The 19,120-nt window shown below is 48.5% G+C and overlaps 1 protein-coding gene across 1 annotated transcript in view; it reads right to left on the reverse strand.

Annotated features, from left to right (window-relative positions):
* LOC130019334 (unconventional myosin-XVI-like) overlaps positions 1-19,120 on the reverse strand; it is a 302,696-nt gene that overhangs the window by 260,142 nt on the left and 23,434 nt on the right. The gene's annotated exons all lie outside the window — the stretch shown is intronic.

Raw genomic sequence — 19,120 nt, forward strand, 5'->3', positions numbered from 1 at the left:
ACCGTCATCACCACCACCACCATCTCCATCATTATCCCCGTGGTCGCCATCACCATCATCAGGGTCCTCTTCCTGGCGGCACCTGTGCTCAAGCACGGCCTCACGGGCCTCCCTGCTCTTACCGTGTCCCTTATAAAGCAAGGTAGCAAGGGGAGTGGTTTAAAAATCTAAATTTCATGCAAATGATTTTTCTATGCTGCAACTTCTGGGATGTAACATTTGTAAGCTTCCCTTAAATCAAGAATATTTCCCCCAGAGAACAGCCACCAGGACGAAACCACAGGAAATGTAGTCAAATATTATGTGTCTGGGGGGACGCGAGATAAGCTAAGAAAATAGATGGGGATAAACTCATAAAAGGTCTCTGATGCAGAGCTCAAGCTGCAAGTGTCTCCACCAGACCAGGGAGAGCCTGGAAAGACTTGAGAGAGGACGTGGGTGGTTCTGCTGGGTCAGTTCTGCGATAACTGCAGAGAATAAGCTGGAGGCGAGTCAGACCAGGGGCAGGAAGGTAAACAGAGCAAGACACCGCACAGCCCCAGCAGGAAAATAAGGAGTCTGACAGTCTCACCCAGGGGACGAGTGGGCAAGACCACGTGATGAGACAAAGGCAGACCATCTAAAGTGAAGCCAGGAAGACTGGTGGCTTATTTGCAGAATAAAGAAGCAGGACTAGGTTGGGGGCAGGAAATGGGGACGCGTGGCCTCTTAAATGAAGGGAGGACATCACAGGAAGACATCCATGAGCCAGCTGGCCAGGGGAGTCTAGGACACAGAGGAAGGACCTGGGCTGGCCATGCAGATAAGGAAGATTCTGGAAGTTCCTTCAGGATGAAGACAAGCTGCAGATGGAATGACTCAGGGGAATGTGTCCTTGCAGAGAGGTGGAAAAGGGACAGATAGAGCTCTTGAAACCCCGATATTTAAGAAACATATAGATAAAAATTGAAGAGTCTCCTGGCCCCGCACCTGGCTGTCCTCACCGGGGCGCCCCTTGGAGGGGGGAGGGTTGAGTTTTCTCTCCCCACCCACCCCGAGCAGAGCCCCAGCAGCTGAGGACCTCCAGAGCCAGTCACGGCCATGTTGGGACCACTCTCCACACGTCTGGACGGGTCTCATGCATGAAAGAACTGGCAGAGGAACCGAGGCATGCGGGTCCTGGGGCTGAGGTCTCCAAGTCTACTCGGATTGGGACTGGGCCTTCTCCAACCAGACCCCCCATATTCCAGTAGGTAGGCATCACACCCACCAGCTGCTGCCAGCGCCAGGTTGGTCCCATCAATGGCCAAGATGCAGAGACTATAAAACTCAGCTCCCAGAAGCACGCGGCTGCATTTGTGGCCATGCGACATCTTATTATCTTATTTTCCTTTGGAGAACCTGGCAGGCTACCAAAAGTATCCTGCCCGCACGGCAGAGGCTGGCAAACTTCCCGTGTCGTACTCAATATGCCAAATACCAGTAACAATGATGGGTCTCATTCTCCTAATCCTGAGAGAGCTTAGAAATGGCTCTTATAAAATCTCAGGGCTCAGAAGGAGATGTTACTGGTGCCTGCTCGAGAAAATCGACAAACAACAGGATGATCATGATAGATAAAAATCAGCACATGAAGCAGGAAAGAGGTGTTCTACCTAATGTTCTTCTCACTACAAAAATCCCAGAAAATATTTTCATAAAAAGGAACAAACACCACCACAAAGCATGAACTTCCTAATCGCATGGTTCAAGAACCTAAAATCGTAGGTGCATTTGGGGCGGATGGCAAGGGGGCTGGGGCCACACACAGCCATGCTCAGGGCTTACTCCTGGTTCTGTGCTTAGTGATCTGTATAGCGGTTGCGTAGAGTCGATCTTGGGGAACCTTAGGTGGTGCTGGGAATTGAACCAGGACCAAGCAGGCATGAGGCAAGCACCCTACCCTCTACACTAGCTCTGCAACCTCTTGTGCGTGTTTAACCATGCATGATGTCTGTGGACCAAGTATTCCTCATTAAGACACATCCTTAAGGAACAAGCCCACACTATTATCAAAGAAAAAAAGGAACAATGTCACACCTCTCTCCCAAACGCAATAACTCATTTTCCAAACATTAGCAGGAATTCCATAAGGGTTTTTAAATTGAAAAATGCAAATTTATCAGAGAGGGCTGGCTCTGGTAAGGCTAATACAGACACACGATGATCGCTCCTTTCCGCTTTCAATTTGGTTTATTTTTATTATAGACTCGCAGATACCATAACCTAAATAAATCTCCAAGTGCTATAAATAATTCAATATGATTTCCCCTAGTTATAAGCCACGACGAAACGCAAACAGCAGATGTGACATCCGCAGCTTGCTTTCCTGTTTTAAATGTTGTTTGTCCTCCAGCAGGTGAGAGGAACCTCATTTCACATGTTCACACTTCCCTTAAAGAACAAAGATGAAGGTCCCTGGCACAGGCGCTGGCTCAGAGGAGCATCGGCACCTGTGGCATTACCAGAGCACACGTGCACTGTGCCCACACCCCAGGGGCATGAGAGAAAGCGGAGGAGATGGCAGGGCTGGACCAGCAGGCAGTGGCCACAGTTGGCTGTGCTCCAGCCTCTGCACAACTGCCTGAGATCTGACTGCAGGGAGAGGCGGGCACAGGTATGGGGGCTGCGCCCACCCCCCCCCCACACACACACACAGCATCCCCCGCCTGCTGCTCTTCTCCTCCCTGCCCATCAGCCGCTGAGGCCAGGGGAGCCAGGGAGAGAGAGTGCAAGGGTCCTCCAGCCAGCTGGCCCCATTGCCTGTGGCCACAAACTCAGGCAAATGAAGCCCAAAATTCCAGATATCCTGCCCGGAGAGGAGGGACTTCAGTGGAGGAGTTTGCTGCAGAAACTTGGAGCTATTACAGCAGGTAGGACATTGGTCTTGCTCATGGCTGACCTGGGTTCTATCCTGAGCACCCCATATGGTCCCTCCAAGCCCCGCCAGGAGTGATCCCTGAGCACAAACCAAGAGTCATCCCTGAGCACCACGAAGTGTGTGTGGCTCAAAAAAGTCTAGGAAGGGAAGGGAAAGGGAAGGGGACAGAGAAGGGAACAGAAAGGAGAGTAGGAGAAGGGCAAGGAAGAGAGGGGAAGGGGAGGGGAGGGGAGAGGAAGGGAAGGGATGGGAGGGGAGGGAGGGACGAAGAGGGAAGGGAGGGAAGGGAAGAGGAAAGGAAGGAAGGGGAGGAGAGGATGGGGAGGGGAGAGAGGGAAGGGGGGAGGGAGGTTAAGGGAGGGAAGGTTTAGAGAAGGAATGGAAGAGGAGGGAAGGGGAGGGAAGGGAAGAAGAGGGTAGGGAACTCACGGTCATTCCTTCTCATTTGAATTCTCAACAGCATTTGCTGCTATTTTCAGCCAAGTGTACTAAGGCTTTGGGGGTTTTGTTTTGGTTTGCTTCCTTATTAGGGTAGTGAATGGAGAGTCAAGTCGAGGGGGACGGGAGATTTCCAAGGAGTCCAGCACCCGGGTGCACCGTCTCTGCCCTGTTAGGGGCAGCCCCAATCCAGTACTTCTGTTACACCCAGAGCCTGCTGCAGCGCCAAAGTCCCCAAGTGCATTTGCATCTGGGGTTTGAGCTTGGGGTGCATGTACTGCGGGTGTGGCCCCATGTGGGGGTCAGTGCAGGCACCCCTACAGAATCTCCCCCCACTGCCCAGATTCTCCAGCTCTGCCCCTGCAGAGTCTCCACCACCACCACGACTGTCCCCTTTCTCCACAGTCGTGTCTTTTCTTCAGTGGCACAAGGTTGGACTTGCCAAGTGCCTTCTGAGACTGGATCCTTCCCTTACTCGGGTACACGTAAGGCTTGTCTCTGTCTTTCCCTACATCAGCAGCTCTTTTATTTTTTGTTTTTGTTTTTTGTTTTTGTGTCACACCCAATGATGCACAGGGTTTACTCCTGGCTCTGCACTGAGGAATGATTCCTGGTGATGCTTGGGGGACCATATGGGATGCTGGGAATTGTACCTGGGGCGGTCACGTGCAAGGCAAATGCCCTACCCGATGTGCTATCACTCTAGCCCCTATTTTTTTAGCCTAAGTACACTCCACCCACTGTCGGACCTGCCAAAGAACATCTCGGCTGCCTCTGATTTGTGCCAATGATGAATCAAATGTATCTGCACAGGTTTTCTGTGGATATATTATGTCTCAGCAGCGTAACTGCTAAGCCATAAACACATCTAGTTTTGTAAGAAAACGCAAACTCCCTTCCAAAGGGGCCACTCCCTGTGGTGACGGACCAGCATCGGGGATGTTCCTTCTGAACTGTATCCCGAGGCTCCAGCTAAGTAACCACTGAACCCACCTCAAGGTCTTCTCATGGAGCTCGTGTCCCATGGGGCTTTGTGTCAGGCCTGTATTGTATCCAATACCCTGCCCACCAGGCCCCAGTTTCATCCCCCTCCACCTCCCTTGAACCCTGATGTCCAACTCACATCGTCCAGCTGCCTCACCTGTTCAATCACACATTTGCTCACGCAGAAGGGTGACCAGCCCTTTCCTCTGCGTGTTTTGTGGTGGTTTCCCTCTCTTACCCTCGAGCTCAGACGTCTCAACTGGGTTTATCGGAGAAGAAGCCACGTGGCAGCTGCACTCTGCTTGTTCTGGAGAGCTGAGGGGGACACCTGCTTTCTTGCCTTTGTCTTGATTTCTGGTCCCTGTCATCTCCAAAGCAGCAATGACTCACCTTTCAGACTCTCTCTCCCGCACCCACCTTCACATAGGGGCACCTTCAGTGTGCACTGAGACGACCAAGATACCCAAGACATTTTCTTCGTCTCAAGATCCTTAATGCAGCCACACCTGACTGGTCTCTGTCACCGCCTGGAGGAGCCAGTCCATAGGTCCTGGGGATTAGGGCATAGCATCTTTGGAGAGGGTGGGAGGAAGAGTTTCCTGTCTACTATATACGGGATAATGAACCCCTCCCCCCCTCGCCTTCCAGAATGTTGCAGTCAGACTGGGAGAGATATTCCTAGAAATCAGAGATGATGGGGAGGGCCAGGGATACTGACCTTTCTGGATAACGGGATTAACAAACTGATTCTCGCAGATGAACAATTCCCAACTGCGGGGCAAGGGGTGATGAGGAGAATGTGGGATTAAAGGGCAGAGGCTGGGTGAGGGGTCGTGCTCTCAAGCTGAAAGCCCTTAGCACTAGAAAGCCAGAGGGGTGTGGGGGAAAACCGAAGGTGATGGTGTGGTGACTGAGTTCAGGTTTTTTGTATAAGGTTCTTTGTATAAAACCAGATTTCCTTTGTCTTGTGCAAACAGAAAGAGGCATTTGCCTCCCAAGGCCAGGAAGAATGAACGGTCAGGAGAAACAGAGTCAAAGATAGGCAGAGACTGGGACTGCCAGGAAACTAGCTTACGCCAGGGCCACCCGCATGGTGGCATGCCCACTGACCCCTGACACTGGCAGATAGTTGGTGCCACCAATTCCGCCCCTGGATCTAATGGGACCAGGTGTGACCACGGGCTTCATGTGGGCACCAAGAAAGCATCCATCCCACCTGGCACGGAGAGGCTGCCCGTCCCTGCTCACTTGTCCATGAGCTGCCATCTGCAAGTCTCTGCTCAGTGTTGGTTACAATAAACCGTCATGAAAATCCCTCAGACCTCAAGGAGAAATCGTGCTGAGGCAATGGGGGAGAGGCAAGACGCTACCCTATATCTGCATTTATTTGCTGAACAAATGTATTGTCAGTATTTGTTATGTCACATATGATTAATAGCACTGGGAACCCAGCAGTAAGCAAAGCAAATTCATGTCTCTGATAGAATATTTTCTGAAGACAAACAGATTAAACAAAGAAATACACTGTTTCAATGCTACAGGAAAATGTGTGCCTCAAAGGTAAACGTATATTTATGATTTGTATTTTAGATATTATATGATAGACTATATAATATTATACCTAGTGTGTAAATATGCTCTGTAAATAAATGCAATGTATATAAATATGCAGTATACATTATGTTTAAGTATATACTGATGTAAAATATACATACGTATGTAATTTTTAACCTAAATAAGGAAATTGTAGCACATTCCCGTCCTGGGAATTTGAATATTTTTGATCCGTTACAGCACTAAAATCGCATCAAAAACAAAATTATAGGCTTCCTTCATACAAGATAAATAACTATTATACTGAAAGTTACATTATTCAAAATATAATTCACTCTGAGTTATCTGAAGATTCAAAATATAAGTCTTCCAAGCAGAGGTGGTCGAGACGGAGAGGAATGTTTTCTCTAAATCGTGCTCAGGATGCTGTGAGACCCCTGTCCTGGGCACAATGGGCTCATGGCTATTTCTGCATTAATAGCAGGGAGGATTCTGGGTGAAAGGACCGAAACCTGCATCGGTGCAGGGCCAGTGAGTGTGCAGGGTACAAGCCAACAAGACTGGACATCTGCGTGAGGAGAATAGAAACCCAAAGCAAACAAAACCCAGTTGACAACAAATAAATTGGAACCAATAAGTGATCATCCTACCTTATCATTTAATCTTTGCGAGAAGAAAGACAGATATTCTGGGCCATTCCCAGCCCACAGAAAACACGCATTTACAATCCTGATTTCTATTAGAGGGTGTGCGCGGCGTCTGCCTGACCTGTCATGGCCTGATTCTGATTAATCACCCTCTTTACCACTTTCTCCTAAATGAGTCGCCATGGATGAGAGCTGGCTCGCACACGGAGGCGCCACACGAACACGCACCCACCCACCCACGGAACCTGCTGTCACGGGTAGCACTGGCAAGAATATAAGGTTGTCTTTGAGACATTTCTAAGGAAAGGGTTTCCAAATTGTCACTCCTTGCATTTGTCAATGAGGCTGCTAGAGAATGAAAATAGAGCACAACTGTCCCATAAACCAAAGCACAAAGTCCCCCTCCTCCAGAAGGCGTGTTCGTCCCTCCAACAGATGCCAGCTGCAGAGAGAGACTCCATCCTCCTGGCCTCACCCAGCCAACAGACAACAGAGGTCCCAGCCACCTCGTGTTTCTTCCTTGTGCCAAGCACGTTCCCACAGGAACAGCCATCGCAGGTTTCATGCACATGCTAGATGACATTTTTTTTCCCCTCTGTAGAACTGCATTGTTTTCTATATAGAACTGAATCTCCTTCTAACAGTTCCTTTCCTCTCTTTTTCACCGAATAAAAGTGCTGAAATACACCAAGGTCAGAGAGAAGGAGAGAGAAAGACGGTAAGTGAGTGAAACTCCAGGCTGGGCCTGGAATTATCAGACACCAGGACACGTGTCTGTTTTATTATACTGAATTATACTAGTTCAATGAGTGCCAATAACAAGCAATTCCCAAAACACTCAAATGTCTAATATGAACCCCAAAGACTAAGGTCAGCAGTTAAGGGGCAAATATTTATTAGCCCCATCCATCCACTCATCATTGTTACTGCTACCACTATATTATCAACAACTCCACACCGTCAGCATAATTACCAGATAGCACAGCGGGTAGGGCGTTTGCCTTGCAAGTGGCCAATATGGCTGACTCAAGTTCGATTCCTCCGCCCCTCTCGAGAGCCCGGCAAGCTACAGAGAGTATCTCGCCCGCATGGCAAAGCCTGGCAAGCTACTCGTGACATATTCAATATGCCAAACACAGTAACAATTGTCACAATGGAGACATTACTGGGCCCACTGAAGCAAATTGATGAATGGGAGGACAGTGCTACCATTCTGTATCAAAATAACTGTCTCCATCACTGCCACCTTCACCTTCACCATAATGATGATGGTGGTGGACAAAGTCACTCCCATCTACCCTTCAGCACCACCAATGTCACCCATCATATGCTCAATGACACTCCGGCATCATGTCAAGAGTTTGAAACCCTCCATTGGCAGGATCTGAGATGCTCGCACTGCGGAACCTAGAAAACACTATTGAGGTTCTCTCTGCTCCGGAGAAAAGGCCCCTGTAAAACACCCCGCAGGATGCTGCCTGTAGATGCCAGCAATCTGACAATGGTGGATTTTGTTCTGAGCCCTGACGTTACCGCATGATTCTGTCCCTTGCGTCCCTCCTGGAGGAAGGATAATCATGTCTTAGTACTTCACACCTCGCATGATTTCCTCTCTGGCGTGACTTAAAACTCATGTCTGAACTGTGTACTCTAGATACTAATCCTATTATTCTGGTGATTTGAGAAACAAAAATGAGGAGGGGGGAAGAGGAAGCGGGATGTCCCCACCCCTAGGACACTGACCCCCACAGCAGGATGAAGGGAGATGACTGCGTGTTGTACGAGGCTCTTGGGGCACACACCATCCAACATGATTGCAGGCGGTATTTTTCTCTGCTAAACCTTCTTTTCTCTGCTAAAAGCCAACAAGGAAAATAAACATTTATGCTGGAAAAGTGCCAACCAAGTAAGCTTCACTTGGGGGTTCTTTGTGTATGTGTATGAGAGGGAGAGAGACAGAGATTTCTCCGGAATTAAATCCATTTCCAAATCAGTGCAGGGTTCTCTCTTAACCTTTAAAGGAGCTGCTCCAGAAGAATTCATTTTCATAATACCTGCTAAGAGGGTGAGTTTGGTGTCTTGGTACCAGGGCGGCTGGCTTCCCGTCAGAGGGAGCACAGGTCCCCTCGCATGCCCAGCAGCCAATGTGACCTCTCTAAGCCCTGTCTTGGGTGTCCCCTCATTTGTCTCCACCCCATCTACACCCACACTCAGTCCTGTAGGTGTGAGGGGCTGAACTCCTGGTCAAAATGGAAGCACATCTCCCTAGGAAGGTGCATGGACACCCCCAAGGCCACCTGCAGCTTCCCGGCCACCTCAGCACCAGCAGCCAGGGAGGAGTAAGCGAATACTCCAAGACACACCCAACAAACACACCTTCACATGGGCCTCACAGAACCCAGGCAGCACTTGGTCCTTGCCGGGAAAGCTAAGGCAGTTGTACAAGCACCGAGCAAGGGGCCAAGATGGGATCCAGCCCAACATTCAGCCAACACAGCAAGATCAGCGCCAAGACACCACCTCCGTGCCACGGCCCACTGTGTCTACACCAGGACTCGGCAACTGCTTTCCTGCTCAGCTAAGGTTGAAATATACTGGGAAACATCCAGAAACTAGTCCTGGAACAAAGGAAGATCAACTGAGGGGGAGAACTGATCTACAGACTCTTCTGACAATGAGTTAGACCACAAGTTGTAAATGAACGCAAACAGCAATGCAGGGGCCGAAGCAGCTATATGGTACAGGAGGGTACGTGCCTTGCAGGTGGCCGGCCAGAGTCCAGCGGTCAGTATCTCATTTGGTCCCTTGGGCCCAGCCAGGAGTGATCCCTGGGTGCAAAGCCAGCAGTAAGCCCTGAGCACAGCAAGTGTGACCCATAATTTAAAAATAACACACACAAAGGTTAAAAATAATCTAACATTTTATACTGTAAACTATAGGTGGAACAAGATAAAATTTCATGGTCTTTTCACATCTCATTTGAGAAAAAGAATTAGCTCACAAAACAGAAAAAATAACTGCCACAAAAAAGTACAGTCAAAATGACATCTGTATTTCTATGTTCATTGTTGCACTATTCACAATAGCCAAAATCTGGAAAAAACCCAAGTGCCCGAGAACAGATGACTGGTTAAAGAAACTTTGGTACATCTACACAATGGAATACTGTGCAGCTGTTAGAAAAGATGAAGTCATGAAATTTACATACAAGTGGCACTACATGGAAAGTATCATGCTAAGTGAAATGAGTCAGAGAGAGAGGGACAGACATAGAAAGATTGCATTAATTTGGGGAATATAAAACAACAAAATAGGAGACTAACACCCAAGAATAGCCGAGATAAGTACCAGGAGGTTCACTCCATGGCTTGGAGGACAGTCGCACTTGCTAGGGAAAAAGGCAGCCCAGATAGAGAAGGGAGCACCGAGTAAAGGGTGTTGGGAGGATCCTCCCAGGATGGGAGATGCATGCTGAAAGTAGACTATGGACCAAACATAATTGCCACTCAACGCCTCTTTTGCAAACCACAGCACCCAGAAGGAGAGAGAAAACAAAAGGGAATGCCCCACCACAGGGATGGGGTGGGTGGGGGGGGGATGAGGAGTGGGAGGGATACTGGGAGCATTGGAGGTGGAGAACAGGCACTGGTAGAGGGATGGGTACTCAATCATTGTATAATTGAAACCCAAGGACAAAAAGCTGTAAGTCTACAACTGTACCTCATGGTGTTTCACTAATAAAAATAAAAAATAAATAAATAAAACTAACTGCCACAAAAAGAAAAAAACCTTAACAAAAATTTTAAAAGCATAAAATATAAATAAGCTTGATCATGAATATCCCCAAATCACAACTTAACTCATTACAGAAGTCTTTCTGAAAAATATTAGAAGAGGATTATAATCATCATTTCACTTTTCTGATACTACAGAAAATTGTCAATACCTATGCAGAATTTCAATGGCAACATTTGTATGCTGTCTAGAATGTTTGCTACTTTTACCTGCTCTTAAATTTTCCATTGGATGTGTGTATTTTGTGTCATTCAATGAAACTCTACATTTGGTGACGTGGGAAATTCTAAAATGGCTATAAATTTAGGACTAAGATGGGACATTCTCTTTCTGGACTATGGACCCTGAGGCGACGCTTTTCGAATAGTCGCTTTCAGGAAAAAATCTTTGTGATTCTCAACTGAGCCACTTCTGCTATTTTGCAGAAACATACTTTTCAACATTTCTAGCATGGTAAATATGGAAACAGGTAAAGAGACTGGGGTGGCGTTTTCTACCAAAGAAGTTACATTGCAACACCAAAAATAATGATGACACCTCTTTCCTGTGAAATGGCCAACACAGTCCATTTTCTACCCATTAAAAGAACTGAGTCTTGGCCCATAACTGTTAAGACTCACACAAGTCCTAGAGAGGCCTTCCCACAGGTGAGCTCTGTCCACTGCACACCAGCGTCCTTCAACATGTGCCTTGAACATGCTCAGGTCATTTCTTTTGGGGGGCTTCTTCGAGTGCCATTGTAAGTAAGATAAAGGATTTTTCCAACTAGACAAAGGAAAATGTCTCCTACATCCTCAATATACCAAGAGCTACTGTTATTTAGCCATACTTTGTGTGGTGACAAGTAATCTTCAGTAAAGAAAGGCAACCGGGACTGGGACTGTCTCCCTGTAGGACCAGCCCCTCCAATGACTTGGCATGACCTTGCAGACCCAACGATGCCTCACCCATTTGCGTCTTCCTGCTTGTGCCCTTCAGTCCGATCTTGTCCATGTAGACTCTACCTCAAGAAGCAAAACATGAAGCTCCGCATACAAAATAGAGAACACAGGCTCATCCTAGCCTAAGAGTTTTGAATCTTTATTTTTAATGGTTCCATCTATGTCTTCTGATGCAGGGTTACTCAGTTGGATTTTGGTGACCAAATGACTTGGGCAGTGCCCGGAGTGCCCCTGAAATGCACCTATTCTCTTGCAGAGACATGAATGAGCTATCATTTGCTGTGCCCATGACTTTGGCACCCCTGGGAAAGTATGCTGATTCGGGCAGACCGACCATAAAGCAAGTATGTGTGCTCGCTCCCACTTGATTCCCATCTGCAGAAAGACCCAGTAAAAATTGATCTGTTCGTCTGTGCTCTCCAAAGTTTGCGAGCTGGAGACAGAATAAAGCCCAAATTGATGATCACTCACTTTGAGATCTGAGCTTCATGAATCTTTGCTGGCCGACTAATTAAATACGGTAACAGAATCCCAGATTAGGACTTTCTTCATAAGCATGCATTAATAAACCCATTTTTCAATGTAAGAAACATCTGCGTGAGCCACAGTGATGGCCTTTCTTAACCTTGGCCGTTCATTTCCCCACTTGACACGTTACCATTTCATTTCCTCTCACATTATCAGACCCACAGGGAAGCAGGGCAGCACTTCACGGTTCCTTCTCCTGATTTCCTGGAGAAACCGTGAAGTTTAATACCTATTTGAGGTCATCAATCAACGAAACAAGACCAGCTCGCTAAGAAACTGGATACTCAAAGGTGGAGGGGGGAATCCCCGTAGATTGTTCCTACGGCACTGTGTGCTCTCCACACGGCACAGTGGCTGAGGACATTGAAGCAAAATCAGCTTATGCATCTCAGAAGAGACACAATACTGCAGTCCACGCACGGGATACACCAGTCATGCGAAGAAGGTGATTGTGTTCAGAAACCAGCTCTGAGCAAACGCTGATTCAGTCTCTCTTAGCACGGGACACTTAAGGGGAGGCTGTTTCTCCTGAGAGAGGCAGCTCAGCAGAGGACAGGCTCCATCTGTAGAGGGGCCAGGAAGCCACAGGAGAAAGACACTGGGGAGAGACTGAGACCCAGATGCCGACGAGACACACTGCTGCTCTTCCCCAGTGAGAGAGCCGGAAAGATAGACACCTGGAACTCCCACCACCCCTCAGGAACTTAGGCTGGATAGTCAAACACCGGGGTGGGCACCAGATCCAAGCTTGGGTTAGTGGCTGCGTCAGTCCCCAAACTGGCTTCCTGCTGGGATGCAAAGGGGGACTTTGGTATAGCTTCTGTGTGTGTTCCAGTCGCTGTGTTAAATCCCACGGACAGATAGCTCAAAGGTTGCTAATCCGTGGGGCGCCTGGGGCTGGAGAGGGGCAGGAGAAGCCACTAATAAGGTCGCACCTTACAGGAAAATCTCCAGTTCTTAGACACTGCCCCGCCCCCCACCACGAAGAATGTAAAACATCATCAGCTCTGTGTCCATTCTGAGCTAAGATTCCAGGAGGGGTGAGCTCTGTTTCCATACTCCAGTGTATCGCCCCAGCATCTGCCCCTCCCCACTACACCCTGCTTTGCTGACTCACCACACCCACCCCTCCATGTGGTACCAGTGAGATCTGTCCTGGCAAATGCAGCTGGGAACTTCCCCACGGAGGCCCCCTTGGTCCTCCGCAGGAGCAACTCACCAGTGTCAACACAGATTTGCTCTTCCTCCGACAATGCTCCACTTGCCTGGCCCCGCCCCCTAATTTTATCTTTTGTTTTTACTAATTCTCATCTCCCTTACAGTGCTTGTATGCTCTCCCCACGACCCTGTCTATATCGAATCAAAGATCTTCTCTTGGCCCTTGTCCTATCACACCATCATTATTCAACTCTCCACTTCTCAGAGCTAAGGATCCCCCATATTGACGCTATTCGTCATCACAGGAAGGGGGAGAGCATCGGTCATGGGAGGATAATGGAGGGAGGATGGAGTGTGGAGGGAACTTCACCGGAGACCTGGCCTCACTCAACTGACTTTCCTATAGGCTAAAAAAGAGATTCAGATTTTTTTAATTTATTTTGCTTTTTGGGTCACACCTGGTGATGCACAGGGGTTACTCCTGGCTCTGCACTCAGGAATTACTCCTGGTGGTGCTCAGGGAACCATATGGGATGCTGGGAATCGAACTCAGGTTGGCCGTGTGCAAGGCAAACGCCCTCCCCGCTGTGCTATGGCTCCGGCCCCAAAGAGGTTTAGATTTTAAATATTTATCATTTCCAGGCCTACTCAGATTGGGACTGGGCCTTCTCCACCCAGACCCCCCATCTTCCAGTAGGTAGGCGTCACACCCACCAGCTGCCGCCAGCGCCAGGTTGGTCCCATCAACAGACAAGGCGCAGAGACTATAAAACCCAGCTCCTGGAAGCGCACAGCCGGGAATGCGGCTGTGCGACATCTTATTATCTTATTTTTCCTTTGGAGAACCTGGCAGGCTACCAAAAGTATCCTGCCCGCACGGCAGAGGCTGGCAAACTTCCCGTGTCGTACTCAATATGCCAAATATCAGTAACAATGATGGGTCTCATTCTCCTAATCCTGAAAGAGCATTGAAATGGCTCTTTTAAAATCTCAGGGCCAGGAAGAAGGAGACGTTACTGGTGCCTGCTCGAGGAAATCGACGAACAACAGGATGATTGTGATCGTGATCACTTCCTTAAATTTGTTTAATTATTCATTAAGATATCAAATTATTGATAAATATACCAGAATGATGCAAAGCAGAAATAAGAAAGTCACCACTTGCCTGGCACCCAGCCAGGATGGCAGCGGTGCGGTAGGAAGCGCCAGGCTGGTGGAAGGGTGGCAGCTCTCAGCACGTGAAGGGCCGAGGGGAGATAAATCTCTGTGTGAGTGAACGTGGGCGCCCTGGATGTTCCATCTCAGGGAAGGGCCACCAAGTAGACCCAGCCGGTCCCTGGCACAGAGCGTCAGCCTGGAATGGGGCTCATGAGGATGGCAGCAGTAGCGGGCATGGCCACCACAACTCTCGGCCTCCCAGAGCTACGGGCAGCAGAGCTTAAGGTGACTGAACACGGTTCTTCGGGTTCTGCTTGAGGTCACCAGGGAGTGTGGGTCCCGGAGTTGGGGTGGGGCACCCCAGCTTCCACCTCGAGGCCCTAGTGACGAGTTGCCACCAGGGTAGCCCACACCTGATATCTACCCCTGGGCCAGCCCATACTGCCCACAGCACGTTATGGAGGAGGACCTCCCTGCAACCCAGATGGGGGCGTCTGTCCCCTGGGCAGGTTCTGCTGGACTGATGGCTGCAGCCGGCCCGGAGAGCCTGAGTCGCGAACAGCAGCAGCCCTGGCCCTGGTCCTGGTCCCTGCAGGGCTGCAGCTGCCGTCACCACAGGACCCGAGGGGTATGGAGCCACCCGCAAGTCAACCTGGACCCCTGGGACAAGGGCATCAGCATCTGATGGTGCCCTAGGACTTCCTTGGACCCCAAATCGCCAATGTGCCTCTGGCAGGACACCAACAACTCAGAAGCAAAATTTCTGAGAAACTGAACCACCAAAAGTAAGGTATGCGGGATCCACGGCCACGAACACCCTTTCATCAGCCACACAAGCTTCCCCATCAGCCGTGCTTCAGAGACCCACAAATAGATCTCTAAAGAGACCATAATCTTGGACCTGGGCAAGGCCGAACACCCCAGAGCACAAGCAGGGGAGTGGGCTAGCCCAGTGTCTGCACAAACTCACAGGGGAAAGATGCATTTCTCATGGAGTCGGGATTGAAAGACCAAAACAAAGAGCCCTGTAAGGTCAGAGAAAGTAACACGTCCATGATGGCAGTCATTTGTGTGAGTTCCAACCCTGTCAGCAATACCCCACTACCTGAAAGAACTCAGATGAAACACACTTTCACAGCCATGCAGAAATGGGGGGGGGGGGCAACACACCACAGGGGGCCTCAGGAAAGGGAAGAACCCACACTACACAGCTGAGAACTGCATGCAGGGTGCTTACAGGCATGCCAGGGAGCGCACGCCTTTAGAGCCACCGCTAAGCATCTGCCGTTCCAAAACCACTAGCAATTTTCAATTCAAGAAAACATAGACTCATTTCTATGGGAAAACGAATGCAACTCCAAGTGAAAGTAAGTCTTTGTTTATAGCCTGATTACTATTCAGTAAAAAATGTGGGTTTTTGGGGACATGGACTGAAAAATCTGCCCAGTGATACATTAAGCAAATCCCAGTCCTGAATTTAGAAGGTTTTGTTTGGGATAAGTTGAAGGAAGGGGGTTTTTGCTGACATCAGAGAACCTGATAATGTGTGTGTGTGTGTGTGTGTGTGTGTGTGTGTGATATATATACATATATATAGAGAGAGAGAATGTGAGTGTGTGTGTGTGTGTGTGTGACTAAGAGAGAGTCAGTGACAGAGAGAGTGTGGGGTGTGAGAAAGTGTGTGACAGAGAGAATGTGTGTGTGATAGAATGACAGTGTGTGGATGTGTGTGTGTGAGAGAGAGTTTGTGTGACAGAAAATGTGTGTGAGGGGTGTGTGTAAGAAAGTGTGTGACAGAGAGTGTGTGTGTGACGATGTGTGTAGTGAGGGCGTGTGAGTGAGTGAGATAGCATGTGTGAGAGAGAGAAAGAAAGTGTGGGTGTGAGAGTGTATGTAAGTGTGAGAGAGTGACAGTGTGTGTGGGGGGGTGTATATATGTGTGTGACAGAGAGTGTGTGTGACAGAGAGAGTATGTATATGGTTGTGTGTGTGAGGTGTATGTGAGAAAAAGTGTGACAGGGAAGTGTGTGTGTGACTGTGTGTGGTGTGGGTGTGGGTATGAGAGTTAGCGTGAAATAGTGTATGTGTGAGAGAGAAAGTGTGGGTGTGAGAGTGTGCGTGAGTGTGAGAGTGACAGGGTGTACGTGTGTGTGTGTGTGTGTGTGTGTGTGTGTGTGTGTGTGTGTAAGAGAGAGAGAAGGAGGGAGTGGGGGACAGAAGAACACATTCCTAAACAGACATTCTCAGGGATGCATCCACGGCCTGCCCATCTGTCCTTCACCCCAACTCTGCCAGGCGCAGAGGACTGTGGACACAGCAGATTCTCTTACAAGTGAATACTTGCTTTGGCCACTGTAGGATAACACTGTTCTGTCCTGGGAACATCTTGCCACAGACTCATTATTACAGCGCTCAGGCCAGATTAATCATTCCTAACCCTAGCAGGGTCCAAATCTAGTTAATTATGTTTGGATCATGACAGCATTTGTCCATGACCAATCTCTTAACTTATAGTTAAGCATTATGGCGCTTTGGCCAGGCCCATCTCGATGCCAGGGTAGCACATGGCTTATGGCTTGCCCTGGTTCCATCCAGTCCCTCATCGGAACCCTGCTTTCAGGGGTGCTAGGAAGTAAAGGCAGCTGAGGCTTAGGTGAGAGAACAGATACCCAGGAAGACGATATCACTGAGAGTCACATTACAAAAGCATGTCTTCTTGTGTCCATACACAAAGGACATTGCTCTGAATAAACTATGCAAAGGATTTAGGGAGAAGAGAAAAACAATATTTACAAGTAAACAGAGCACAAAGAAAGAAGTTACAAATAAATAATTGGGAGCAACCCAATAAACCTAAACTACCTGAGGCTATGCAGGAAGGACAGAACAGTGTTATCCCCCAGGTCACCATAGTGTCTGGGGTAGAAAACACATGAAACAAGAATTCTAAGTGGGCAGGAGAGAAAAATCATCAGTATTTAAATTGGGCCGACTCAAATATTTGCTCATCTGGACGTTCTTCTTCCTAACACAAATACAACCCTAATACACCAGGGGGACCACCAAGGCTAGGGGGTCACTGACCTTGACCCTATCATCCCCCAGATATCAGCTGCACAACCCACAGCCCCGATCTCAGTGCAGAGAACTGATGGTAAGAAGCTGACGTCCCCCGAGATTCAGTGGGTCCTATCTGGAATCTGAGGCAGGAGAACTCTCCCAGGGACACCCATACCTGCCCACCTGCCAAGGTTTCCAGGCTAGAGGCAGAGCGTGGGCACAGCTGCAGGCAGGGAAGGGGAATGCAGAGACCACACTCACTTCAGACACGCCAAGCTCATGGCCATCTTCCCCAAATCACTTTCAGGTTTGAAAACTCATTGGGACTCACAGAACTCGTGAAGATGAGTTGCACTCGCTAACGTTTAGATCCTGCTCATGTTCTACTTGGGACCTTCCACTCTGTGCCAGCCCAGATAAGGCTCTCGCACCAACCGGGACCTGGGTCTTGGCCACCTCTACCACAGTGCAACAGAGAATGGCTGGCCCGGAGGTCAGCCTTGTCCTGAGGCTTCGATAGCACAAGCCTGACCTGAGTCCCCGATGCTGTGGCTGGACCCAGTGTCCAGGGGGACTGATCCCCCAAACCACACCTCATGGCATTTGTGGGTCTAACATACCCATTAAAAAGTCTTATTTTTAATTTTATTTATTTATTTTGGCTTTGCAGTCACACCCGACAATATTCAGGGGTTATTCCTTTCTCTGTGCTCAGAAATTCCTCCTGGCAGTGCTTGGGGAGCCGTAAGGGATGCCAGGGATCGAACCCAAGTCAGCATACAGCAGGAAAGACTCACGTAAGACAAGCATCCAGCTTGCTGTACCATCTCCCCAGTCCCTGTTTATTTTTTCAATTTTTCCAATAACTGTCTTCCATTCTTTGCCATCATATTAGTTTCACAATTTTTATATCTTTCAAAGGCTTAAGACACAAATTAGTAAATAAAAAATAGATTGGATCTCAGTACAAAACTGACTGAAGGAGAAAGCGAAGAGAGCAGAAAGCAGAGCCAACCAGAAGGGAAGGTGTCCAGGACTGCCCACAGAACTGGGTGCTGGAGCTAGACTCTTGCTCACGTGCCATGGGCCTTTCTCAGTGTCCAACAGCTAAGACAGGCCAGCCAGAGGCCCAACCATCACTCACCCTGCAACACCAGCAGCCGGCTGTCCTATTTTAAATGCTGTTTGTACTCCTGTAGGTGCTCTCTGCCTAGGCGCCCTGCCACTGGCACAACTCTACCTTTTTTTTCCTTCTTGAGTCACACCCAATGATGCACAGGGGTTACTCCTGGCTCTGCACTCAGGAGTTACTCCTGGCCGGCGCTCGGGGGACCATATTGGATGCTGGGGATCAAACCCAGGTCGGCTGCATGCAAGGCAAATGCCCTATCCACTGTCCTATCGCTCCAGCCCCATTGGCACAACTCTTAGTACCAAGATGTTAGAACGGCCAACTGACCAAAGGATACTTTTAGAAATCAAGAAAACAAAAAGGATTCCTACCAAGATTCTTACTTTAATAGCACTTGCAAAATCGATGGGCATGTCGCTGAACTACTCTCCCACGCCCACAGATATTTTCTACGGCAATATACTGTTACCATAGAGATGTCAGAATGGGTCACACAAAATGATAACTTGTACACAACATAATTCAAATTATATTGGAACACTCAAGTTGGAGTTGCTAGGAATTCTTAATAAATGACTTTCTTTGTGGCTGTGTATGAGGCCGAAAATGCTATGTCCCATGTTCTTTGAGTTAGTCTTTTACTCAGAATTGCATCTGAACCAGAAGCATCATGCCTTAATTCACAGTTTAGTAAAGAAGCATAGAAGAACTCAGCTACTGCTGACTTAGGGTACTTGATGAAACAAAGCATGCAGTTATTTAGCGCAACTTCTTAAAAATTCAGCTATCTACCAAAATTTATTTACTAGTTACCCTCACTCTTAAG

This window comes from Sorex fumeus, unplaced genomic scaffold (assembly GCF_029834395.1).
Source record: "Sorex fumeus unplaced genomic scaffold, SorFum_2.1 ptg000008l, whole genome shotgun sequence".
In the NCBI taxonomy this organism is placed as follows: domain Eukaryota; kingdom Metazoa; phylum Chordata; class Mammalia; order Eulipotyphla; family Soricidae; genus Sorex; species Sorex fumeus.